Below are 13,281 nucleotides of genomic sequence, written 5' to 3'. Positions count from 1 at the left end.
CTATATTTTAGTTATTGAGAAGGTAAATGTATTCAATGCAATAACATGGCTAATTAACTCAGATGATTGATGTGAGAATGATTAGTGTTCTCTCTGAATTCTGCCAATATATGGTATGACAACCAAATAGTGATCCACCATCACCAGCTATGGTGAAGACTTACCAAAAAGCCATCAAATAGATTGCCATACAATTGATCAAATATATTTAAGAAAATTAGATGGAATAATATTTGGTGTATTGATTTGAATCACCCAATATCAAATTAACTTGCATTAAGACTATAAAGTCCATTTGTTGAGGTTTTTTTCATATTAAAGGAAAAACCTTGCCATAGATAAGCTATAACTATATGTAAAATGAATCTCTCCTTATGCTGTCATGTAACATGCTCAATATTGCATGGATCAATACAGAACTTAAAAAAATGAAATAAGATGACTATTTTAACCTGTGTAGAGCTAGTTTTTTTCTTTTGTTTATTTGTTTGTTTTTGCCATACCCACAGCATAATATGGAAATTCCTACACAGGGATAGGTTCTGAGCCACATCTGTGACCTACACCACAGCTGCAGCAATGCTGGATCTTTAACCCACTGCACCAGGCCGGAGAATGAACCAGTACTGCCACAGAGACAAGCCAGATCATTAACCCACTGCATTACAGCAGGAACTCCCTAGAGCTTTTTTTAAAAGATGAACTTATGTTCTTATTCCTTAGGTAAGCGACCTCACAGAAAAGAAATTCGACTTTTCTGACCAACTCCTGAGAAATTTTTAAACACCTTGGTTACTAACTTAGTCTCTTGACCATGAATTTTGAGAAAAGGTCATTATTTTTTCTGTAGATAAGATAAATGGTAGGCAAAGATGATAGTCAATATCACATCAATTCTTTGCATCAAAGACCATTCTTTTTTTCCTTCAAAAGTAAGAACAAATCCCTCTCTATATGCTTCAGAGTATCATTATTTTAAGATTTTTAGCCCATTTTGAAACATCAACCTAGTTAAGAAAAGGAACAATTACCTTGTAGGGTCTACCTTGTAGGATGAGCACTGAGGGTGTAAATATGAGATAATTTCTTGGACATTTGCAGCTTATTTCTAGACTGAGGTACACTGCCCAGGTTTAGATAAAGCACAGATGCTCTGTAAAGATGCATTTTCTGACTATTCTAAGATCTGGCTTCTCCCACCTATAGCTCCTGAGTCTGACATCTGCACTTATCATAATGACATATTGATTGTTTCTGGGCTCTCTGGATTCTGTCTTACATTGATGTAGCTCAGCAGATTGAAAGTACCCTATTTTGTTATTCAAAGGACCCAGCATTATCTCTCTTAGCCTTTGTCCTAGTTGCAATTCTATATTTATTTGTTGTTATTTGATTGTCTGCCCAGTCCTACCTCCCAGTTTGCAAGTACTTGGACAGAAAAGGCTGTCTCTGCTATTGGTCTCGGTTTTTTCTCCAGAGCCTAGAATTGTGTTTACTCTGTAATTGACATTCAGGACATTTTGAACAACGCAATGACTCATTGCCCAGTAATGGACTCCTAAAAAAGGAGTGGCCCACACTATAACTGGGCATCCTCACTGGATGGCTCTTGGATCATGTTCCCTGAAACTACAGTTGTTGCCCTTTCCATCTGTTTCAGGAACAGATATTGTACTGTCTGTCACCATCAAGGAGGATCCATCTTTAAAAAGCAGAGGAATTCCAGGAGTTCCCGTCATGGCTCAGGGGTTAATGAACCCGACTAGCAGAAATGTTTATTCAGGTCTTCTGCTCATTTTTCAATTGGGTTGTAGATTTTTCTGCTGTTGAGTTGTATAAGTTGTTCATATATTTTAGAGATTAAGCCCTTGTCAGCTGCATCATTTGAAACTGTTTTCTCCCATTCTATAAGTTGTCTTTTTGGGTTTTTTTGTTATGGTTTCCTTTGCTGTGCAAGAGCTTTTAAGTTTGATTAGGTCCCATTGGTTTATTTTTGTTTTTATTTCTGTTGCCTTGGGAGACTGACTGACCTAAGGAAACATTTGTGTGGTTGATATCGGAGAATGTTTTGCCTATGTTATCTTCTAGGAGTTTTATGGTGCCAAGGGGGAGGGGGAGGGAGTGTGATGGACTAGGAGTTTGGGGTTAGTAGATGCAAAGTATTGCATTCGGAGTATATAAGCAGTGAGATCCTGCTCTATAGACCAGGGAACTACATCTAGTCACTTGTTTTAGAACACGATGGAGGATAATGTGAGAAAAAAAATGTGTATATCTATATCTGTCTATCTATTATTTTTATTTTTTATTTTTATTTTTATTTTTGTCTTTTTAGGGCTGCACCCATGGCATATGGGGGTTCCTAGGCAAGGAGTCCAATTGGAGCTGTAGCCACCAGCCTATGCTAGAGTCACAACAACATGGGATCTGAGCCATGTCTATGACCTACACCACAGCTCACAGCAATGCTGAATCCTTAACCCACTGAGTGAGGCCAGAGATTGAATTCACATCCTCATGGATACCACTGAGCCGCAACAGGAATTCCCATACTGTGTTACTTTTTGGTGTTGAATGTGTTGATTTTAAGTAACAAAATAAACACTCCTAGTGCCTGTCTAAAAAGGCTGGAAAATTCATAGGGATACACTTTTCAGTGTTTTACCCTCTAACTCATTAGCAGTCTGAAATGTCTCATCATTTTATCAATAGTAAGGCCTTGGGTGTTTCTTTAAAAAATTAAAATAGTAACATTTTTCTACATTCTTTTTTTTTTTTTTTTTTTTTGTCTTTTTGTTGTTGTTGTTGTTGTTGTTGCTATTTCTTGGGCCGCTCCCGCGGCATATGGGAGGTTCCCAGGCTAGGGGTCGAATCGGAGCTGTAGCCACCGGCCTACGCCAGAGCCACAGCAACGCGGGATCCGAGCCACGTCTGCAATCTCCACCACAGCTCACGGCAATGCCGGATCGTTAACCCACTGAGCAAGGGCAGGGACCGAACCCGCAACCTCATGGTTCCTAGTCGGATTCGTTAACCACTGCGCCACGACGGGAACTCCTTTTCTACATTCTTAGCACCATACCACTCATTTTTACCACAAAATTCTTGGATACATTGCATTACATAAAAACGAAAACAACACTTCTACTTTTCATAACCTACAATAACATGGGTCCCAGTGCTGTAATCTATTTTAATGTAATTTGCTAAACAAAGAGAATCATTTAGACCTGGAATGAATCTGTCCCTCATTAGAGATTTAGAGATTCGGAAGATGTGCACTGCATTTCAGATTAAGCCGCAATTAACTCTCTGGTGTGATGGCAAGATATCCTTTTGGTGAAGTATGCAAGCTCTATGTTCCAGTTTCAAAAAGATAATGTAAACATACTTTTTCTTCTTCTCCCACTAATTAACAGAAAACATTGAACTTTATATGTAAGATAAGCATCAAAAAATCTGAAAGGAGAAAAGAAGGCAGAATGGCTAGTGATCTAGGGACCTTAGGAATGATATGGTGAGTTCCCTGAATTTTCTTTTGGTCTCACATATTCCAAATTTCCAGTTAAAGAAACTGACAACCTGATAACACGAACAGGTACAGACAAAACAAACAAAGGAACAAAACAAAACAAAACAAAAAAACCCAAATAGCTTTTAAATAAGAGCTACTCTACTCCAGCCAAATACCAAAGAAATAACTACAGCTCAACCCACATCTACACCAACAAAAGCTGGGTGAGTTGCCTAGATTTCCATATATGCAAGGCTTTAATAAGATGCCCAACATTCCACTACTGGGATGGTATCAGAGAAGGCCAGGTGGAAAGACAGGGTTCTCACCACCACCCAGCAGGAAGGAGGCCATTTCTTCCCCCAGTAGTACCAGTGGAAGCCACAGAGGAGTCAATAACTCCTATACAAACTAGCCAGAAAAGTAGGAATAAAGGCCATGTGAGGAGCCAAAAATTCCACTCCATCCTAGGGATCAATCACATGGAAACATCCTTCCTTTAGATTTCATTGGGAGCCAAGTGGGAAACGTGGACTTCTACCTCCATTTGGCAGTAGTAAGCTGCCCCCTCACTCCTTTCCTGCTATAGTTATTATCACAGAAAATCAGCTAAAATGGAAGGTCTAAATAAGACCCAGAATCTCACAATACCCCAAATTTACAGGTCTCAATCAAAACTCATTTGTTATACCAAGAACCAGGAAGATATAAAACTGAATTTAAAAAAACAATCAACAGATGGAAACACTGAAATTACAGAGATACTAGAATTATCTGACAAAGATAATAAAGAGGCTATTGTAAAATGATTGAAAAGAAAATTATGAGCATGTTAGAAACAAATGAAAAAATGGAAACCATTAGAAAGAAACAGAAAATGTGAGCCAAGAAACAGAAGATATAAAGGAGAATCAAAGGGAAATTTTAAAACTGAAAAAACAAAACAAAACTTTGATTTTAAAAACAAATGATTTCAACAGCAGAATGGAAGGTACAGAAGAAAGAATGAGTGAACTTGAAAATGGAACACAGAAATTACTGAGTTGGAAACAACTAGAAAACAATAGACTCAAAAAAATTAACAAAGCCTCAAGGACTATAACAAAAACATCTAGCATTAATTCAACTGGAGTCCTTGAAATAAAGGAGAAAGAAGAGAAAACTAAAAACATATTTGAAGATCAAATAAAATTATCAAAACTGAAGATTTCCCAAATTTGGCAAAAGGCATAAACCTACAGATTGAAGCTGAGTGAAGTAAAAATAGGATAAATCCATAGAAATCCATGCCAATTCCATGTCATCATAGTGAAACTGGAAAACTAAAAAAACTAAAAACTAAAAAACAAACAAAAAATTAAGAAAGTGATAAATAGTATATTACATTTGGAAGAAAAATATTTGAATGACAGCAAATTTCTCATAACAGACAACAGAAGCCAGGAGAAATTACACTACAGTTACTAAATGCTGAGAGAAAAGAACTATTCAATACAGAATCAACTATCCAATGAAAATCTATTTCAGAAATGAAGAAGAAATCCCGATATTCTGAAATCAAGGAAAGCTAAGAAAATTTGTTTCTTACAGTTCATATCTAAAAGAATAGGTGAAGGAATTTCTCTAAAAAGAGGAAGAATAAAAAGAATATTGGATAATCAGGAAGGAAAATAGAACATAGTGTTCAAAAACATAAAACACTAAGTTATGGTTGATGAGTGAAACAAAAAAAAGTAGCACTGTTTTATGTGGTTCCATGTGTACACAGAGGAAATGTTTAAGGCAACTATACTACAAATAGGGGAGGGTAAAGGGATGTAAAGGAAAGTAAAGTTTCAAACTTCACTCTGGTAAAATGATACCACCATTGCACTGTGATAAATTTTTTATATGTATGATATCATACCTAGAGCAACAATTAAAAAAAAAAACTAATGAGGTAAACCAAAAACCACGATATAGATCGAGATGTAATTCTAGACAATATTCAAGTAATTCACAGGGAAAATAAAACAGAACAAAAATAAGAGAAAAGAGAAAACAAAAAATAATATGGTTATTTATGCCTTAAAATATTAAAATTACATTAAAGAAAAATTGTCTAAATACCTTAATTAAAAAACAAAGCCTGGCAAAGTAGATTTAAAATCATGACCCAGTATGTTTTCTACAATAAATTCACTTCAAATAAAATGATGGGAGTTCCTGATGTGGCACAGTGGAAATGAATCCAACTACTATCCACAAGGATGCAGGTTCAATCCCTGGCCTTGCTCAGTGGGTTAATGATCTGGTGTTGCCATGAGTTGTGGTATAGGTTGCAGACATAGCTCGGATCCTGCATAGCTGTGGCTGTGGCATAGACAAGAAGCTGAGGCTCTGATTTGACCCCTAGCCTGGGAAACTCCATATGCCATGTGTGTGGCCCTAAAAAGCAAAAAAAAAGCAATAAATAAATAAATAAAATTATATAATGAAATTGAAATAAAAAGTTGGAAAATATTTCATGCAAATATTAATCAAAATAAAGAAGCAGTAGCTATATTAATATCAGATAAAGTAAAACTCAGCAAATAAAATTACCAGAGGCAGAGACGAATATTGTATAATGATAACAAAATGGTCAATTCACCAAGAAGACATAGCGATCATAAGCATAAATACCAAACAACCGATATGCAAAGTATATGAAACAAAAGCTGATAGAACTAAAAGGAGAAATATCCAAATTCACCAGTATAGTTAGACACACCCTTATCTCAACAACTGAAAGAACAACTAAACAGAAAATCAGCAAGATATAGAAGAACTAAACAACACCATCCAGAAAAAATGAAGAACCTAATAGACATTTTTAGAATACTTTACTTAACAGAAGCAGAATACACATTCTCAGGGAGTTCCCGTCGTGGCACAGTGGTTAACGAATCTGACTAGGAACCATGAGGTTGCAGGTTCGATCCCTGGCCTTGCTCATTGGGTTAACAATCTGGCGTTGCCATGAGCTGTGAGCTCGGATCCCGTGTTGCTGTGGCTCTGGCGTAGGCTGGCGGCTACAGCTCTGATTAGACCCCTAGCCTGGGAACCTCCCATATGCTGTGGGAGCGGCCCAAGAAATGGCAACAAAACAAAACAAAAAAAAAAAGAGTACACATTCTTTTTAAGCACCCACAGAGCATATGTCATAATAGATCATATTCTGGGACATTAAAAAAAATTCAACAAATGTGAAAGAATTCAAATTATAGCGTATTCTCTGACCACAATGTAATCAGGGATAGAAAGAAAAGAGGGAAATCACCCAAGCACTTGGAAAATGAACAAATAATTCATTGGTCAAAGTGGAAGACTCAGGAAAAGAAATTTAATATGTTTAACAGAATGAAAATGAAAATATACTATATCAGGGAGTTCCTATTGTGGCTCAGCAGTTTATGAACCCAACTAGTATCCATGAGGATGCAGGTTTGATCCCTGGCCATACTCACTGTGTTAAGGATTTGGCATTACTGTGAGTTGTGGTGTAGGTCACAGAATGGCTCGGATCTGGAATTGCTCTGGCTGTGGTATAAGCCAGCAGCTACAGTTCCGATTCAACCCCTAGCCTGAGAACTTCCATATGCTGTGGGTGCAGCCCTAAAAATACAAAATAATAATAATAATAAAGTCCATAAACTAAATGCATGTAATAAATATAAAAATAACTTCCAAATATAGTTATACCTTATCAAAACTAGGGGGCTATAGGTAAATAAGGGATGAGAGGAGAATTTGGCACTAAATTTATAGCACTTATAGTTTTTAAAAGGAAATGTTTCAAATCTATAATCCAGGGTCCCATTTCAAGAAACCAGAGGGAAAAAAAGGGCAAAGCTAACTCAAGCAAGTATCAGGAGTGAAATAATACATATAAGAACAGAAAGCAATGGAATTGGAAACAGAAAAACAATAGAGAAAATCAATAAAATAAAGAGTGGCTTCTTTAAAAGATCAATGAAATTGATGAATTCCAATCAAGACTGAGATAAAGAGCAAAACAGAGATATTTCAAATGATCACTGTCAGGAATATGACAGATCCTGCCGACATCAAAATAATAAGTGAATAATACAAGCAATACTGCATAGCTAAATTTGACAGCTTAGGAGAAATTGACTAATTTCTCAAGAAACTAAAAAACTACCACAATTTATCCAATATAAAATAAATAACTTTAATAGACCTAAAACAATTAATTGAAGTCATAATTTAAGAAACAATGACACTAATTATATACAATCTCTTAAAGAAAACAGAAGAGAATATGTCTTTACTTGTATGAAATTAGTATTACCCTGATAGCAAAACCAAAGACAGTACCAAACAAAACAAAACGAAACATTATGACCAATATCCCTCATGAATACAGATACAATATCCTTAACAAACATTAGCAAATATAATTCAGCCATATACAAAACAAATTATACACCATGACCAAGTAAGTTTTAAGACTAGCGGAATGTTTGAAAATAAATTAAAATAATCCAATGTATTAACAAACTATAAAAGACAACTGCATTATCATGTCAATTCATGAAGAACAGGAATTTGAAAAAATTCAACACCCACTTGTGATTTAAAAAACCTCTCAGAAAATGTTGAGGATTGAGGGGAACTCCTTTAATTTGATAAATGACATATACCAAAAAAACTTAGAGCTAAAATTATACTTAAGGGTGAAAGATTAAATGCTTTCTGTATGTATATGGTCAGAAACAAGCCAAAAACAGTATCTACACTCATTTTTATTCCACATAGTGCTGAAAGTTCTGAACAGTGGAATAAGGCAAGCTTAGGAAATAAAGGCGTACATATTGAAAGACTAGGCTAAAGCTGTGCCACATGCAGATGACATAATTATCTACACAGAAAAATCCCAAGAAATGTGCAAAAAACAAAAACCTTCTAGAACTAAAATTTTTTCAAGTTTGCAAAATAAACATAGAAAAAATTAACCACATTTCTACACACTTGCAATGAATACATGAAAATGAAATTTTTTTATTTTATTTTATTTTTTTTTTATTTTCCCACTGTACAGCAAGGGGGTCAGGTTATCCTTAGATGTATACATTGCAATTACAGTTTTTTCCCCCACCCTTTCTTCTGTTGCAACATGAGTATCTAGACATAGTTCTCAATGCTATTCAGCAGGATCTCCTTGTAAATCTATTCTAGGTTGTGTCTGATAAGCCCAAGCTCCCGATCCCTCCCACTCCCTCCCCCTGAAATTTTTAAATATATCTTTTATAGGGGTTCCCACTATGATGCAGTGGATTAAGGATCTGCATTGCCACAACTGCATCATAGATTGCAGCTGTGGCTCAGATTCAATCAGTAACTTCCACATGCCATGGGTATAGTTTCTCTCTATATATATAGTAATTATAAAAGATAAAGATATATATCTTTTATAATTAATAAAATAAAGCAGTTCAGTGTGATTCCATGAAAACATGAATGAAGCTTCCACGACAAAAAGTATTATAAAATGTTAATGAAAGAAATCAAAGATGACCTACTCAAATATACCCAAATTTCTTTTGGAAAAAAGTGCAAAAGCAATTCAATAACGGAAGAATAGCTTTGTCAAAACAAAAAGGTGCTACATCAATCAGACATCCACTAGAGAGGCAAAAAAATGAACTTTGATCTAAACTTTTCACCTTATATAGAAATTAACTTAAAAGGGGTCATAGACTTAAATGCAAAACTGAAAAATTATAAAACATAGAAAAAAACATGGAGGACCTTTGGAATCTAGTGCTAGGGGAAGTGTTTTTTTTGTTTTGTTTTGTTTATGGCTGCACCCACGGCATATGAAAATTCCTGGGCCAGGGATAAAATCTGAGCCACAGCTGCAACCTACATCATAGCTGCAGCAATGCCAGATCCTTTAACACACTGCACCAGGTAGGGGATCAAACCCACACCTCCACAGCAACCTGAGCTGGTGCAGTCAGATTCTTAACCCACTGTACCACAGTGGGAACTCCAAAAGTGTTTTTAAATTTGAAACTGTAAGCAAGATCTGGAAGTAAAAAATGTAATAAATTGAATTTCATCAACATTAAAAAAAAAACCTTTGCTTTGCATGAAATCCTGTTTAAAGGATGGAAATACAATCTGAATAAAGTCTGAGAGATAATATATGTAAACCAAATTGTTTAAGAACACAAAAAAATGTATTATTTATTATCAAGTCTAAAGTCTTGAAGGTAGATGAAGGTAGTCTAAAGGCATAAACATCTAGTTGTAAGATACTGTGAGTACTGGTGATGTAATATACAACATGATATCAATAGTTTACACTGCTGTATGGTATAATTGAAAGTTGCTTGGCAGGATCAAGATGGCAGAGGAGTAAGACATGGCTATCACCTTCTCCTACAAACACACTGAAAAAAACCACTTACATGTAGAATGATTCACATAGAACATCTACTGAATGCTGGTAGATGAACTTTAAACCTCCAAAAGGAGCAAGAAATCATTCACATAACTGGGTAGGACAAAAGGAAAAAAGAGAGAGAGAGAAGAGGGGAAAAAAGGAGTCAGGACAGGACTGAGAGGGAGCTGTGAAAGAGGAAGGAACCCACTCACTGAGAAGCCACTTAACTGACAGCAAGATCCACCAAGATGGACTGGGAACCTCAAAGCCACAGAGAATAGCACAGCAGATGGAATGAGGAGGGAAAAGCTGAGACAGAGCTGCACAAACTTTTGGTACCCCAGACACCATATCCTGAGATGCTTAGCCAGGGACTAAGCACTGAGACTCTGACTCCTGAGGTCAGTTCCAGGGAGAGGAAAAGGGTTTGATATGTGGAGACAGCCTGAGGGGCTAAGGAACTGTGTGCCATGGGCTGGGAAATGGAGTGCTATGGCTGAGGGAGCCTAGTGGGAGACCTGGGCCTGCAGAAGAAGCAAGGAGCTATTGTTGGGGAGGGCAAGAGGAGGAGGGACAGGCCCACCATAGAAATATCTCTGCATATGCATGGGCTCTCAGGAGGCGAGGCACCTCTTGTGCAGGCTACAGGTGATGGGGTTACTCTTCTGTGGGCTACAGGCAGTGGGGGCAAAACACCACAGCCATCTCAGACTCCAGAGGTGGGCATGGCTGCCACCACTAGGGATCCATAAACAAGCACCACATGTGGCCCCAGTCACTTCAGGGATCATCACCAAGGAGGGCGCTGCAACTGAGCACTACCCATTGTTGATCTCACACCCATAGTAATGCACATGCCCTGCTGTTGCCACTGCCAAAGGCTCTGGACACCACCTACACCTGCCTGAGGGTCACTGCCACTTCCCAGGGGTCTGCAACAGGAGCAGCCTGCATAACTACCCCACAGGTCCTCACCTGTCAAGGGCCCAGCAACCAGACACAGGCTATAGGCCCTGCCCATTGTGTCCATCTCCCTGGAAGCATGCACAGACTGTATACCTGCATACCTCCTATCAAGGGGATAATAGCTTGCACAAACCGAGGAAAGAGACAGCAAGCATCCAAACCAAAAGCAGCCTTCATGCATATATATATATATATATATATATATATATATATATATATATAGCGAGAGAGAGAGAGAGAGTACATGCCCAGGGGTGCTTGTGCATATAAATAGCCCTCCAAGACTACAGTAGTGGTTTCCCCTAAACTCACAGAATAAGAAAAACATAAACAAAATGAAGAAACTCAGAAACCATTCCCAGTTAAAAGAACAGAAGAGTTCTCCTGAAGGAACAAACAGTGAAGCAGACCTCTACGGTCTAACACACACTGAATTCAAAAAGCTGATAGTGAAAATTCTGAAGAAATTAAGAGCAAATATAAACAGTAATGCAGATTAACTTAAAAGGAAGTAGAAAATATAAGGATGAGCCAAGAAAAGTTAGAAAATTCATTTGCAGAGACACAAGCTGATTTAAAACACTAAAGAACAGAATGAATAATGCAGACAAATGAATTAGTGACTTGGAAGACAGAATAATGGAAATCACTCAATCAGGACAGCAGACAGAAAACCAAATGGAAAAAAAAAACATGAAAGCAATATAAGTAATCTGTGGTATAATATAAAGCAGGCCAATCGACATGTAATAGAGATTCCAGAAGAAAAAGAAAAGGGGATTGAAAATATATTTGAAGAAAATATAGGTGAAAACTTTCCAAATCTAAAGGAAACTGATACCAAGATACAGAAATACAGAGGGCCCCAAACAAGTTGAACCCAAACAGGCCCACACCAAGACATATAATAAAAAATAGTAAAAGTTAAAGAGAGAATTCCAAAGGCAGCAAGAGAATAACAGAGAGTTAATTATAAGGGAAGCCCCATAAGGCTATTAGCTGATTTCTCTACAGAAACACCACAGGCCAGGAGAGAGTGGCAAGATATATTCAAAGATCTAAAAGGTAAAAAATTGCAGCCTAAAATACTTTATCCAGCAAGAATATTATTTAAAATAGAAGGAGAAATGAAGAATTTCTCCAACAAACAAAAACTAAAAGAATACAGCAATACTAAACCCATTCCATGAGGGATGTGGAAAGATCTCTTCTAAATAAAGAAAAGGATACAGGAAGGAGAAAATCACAATTGGAAAGTAATGACTTAAATAAACCAGTATAGGGATCTAAAAGGAAAAAAAAAAAACCTATTTGTAAAAATGATGATAAACACAAGGAACAGCAAAAGGTTAAAAGTGGAGATTTTTAAAAGATATAAAAATAATAAAATGTGTGAAAGGAAAGAAAGAAAATCTAGATTCTTTATTTTTAGAATGTGTTTGAGTTGATATGACTATCAGGCTAAAGCAAGCAGATATAGGAAGGGGTTAACATACTTGAAAAACAGGGCAACCACAATCCAAACCAAACAATACATTCACCAAAAAAAAGAAACAAAAACAAAACAAAACAAAAACACACAAGCATAAGAAATATGAAATCATCCAACAACAACAAAAAAAAGGAACAAAGGAGGCACATGGAATCATTCACGGAAACAACTGAAAAACAAGGTTTGAAATGGCAGCAAATACATATTTGCCAGTAATTAACTTAAATATAAGTGGACTGAATGCTCCATACAAAAGACATAGAGTGGCAGACTGGATAAAAAAGCAAGAGCCTACAATGTGTTTCCTACAATGGACTCACTTTAGGGCAAAGGACACATACAAATTGAAAGTGAGGGGATAGAAAAAGATATCTCATGTGAATGGAAAAGACAGGAAAGTAGGAGTTCCAATGCTCATATCAGACAAAATAGACTTTAAAATAAAGGCCATAAAGAAAGATAAAGAAGGACACCATTTAATGATGAAAGGATCAATTCAGGAAGAGTATATTACACTCATCAATATATTATGCCCCTAATATAGGAGCACTCAAATACATACAGCAAATACTAACAGACATAAAAAGAGAAATGGATAGGAATACAATAATAGTAGGAGATTTTAATACCCCACTCAAATCAATGGACAGATTCTCCAGACAGAAAATCAGTAAGGCAAAATAGAACAATTAGACTTAACTGATATTTTCAGGATATTACATCTAAAAAACAAACAAAAAATACAAAATATAAATTCTTTTCAAGTGCACATGGAACATTCTCAAGGATTGACCACATACTGAGGCATAAAACTAACCTCAAAAAATTTGAGTGTAGAAATTATTTCAAGTATCTTCTCTGACCACAATGGCGTAA

Source organism: Sus scrofa, chromosome 9 (genome assembly GCF_000003025.6).
Source record: "Sus scrofa isolate TJ Tabasco breed Duroc chromosome 9, Sscrofa11.1, whole genome shotgun sequence".
NCBI classification, from domain to species: domain Eukaryota; kingdom Metazoa; phylum Chordata; class Mammalia; order Artiodactyla; family Suidae; genus Sus; species Sus scrofa.
Note: the sequence above shows the minus strand (reverse complement) of the source record.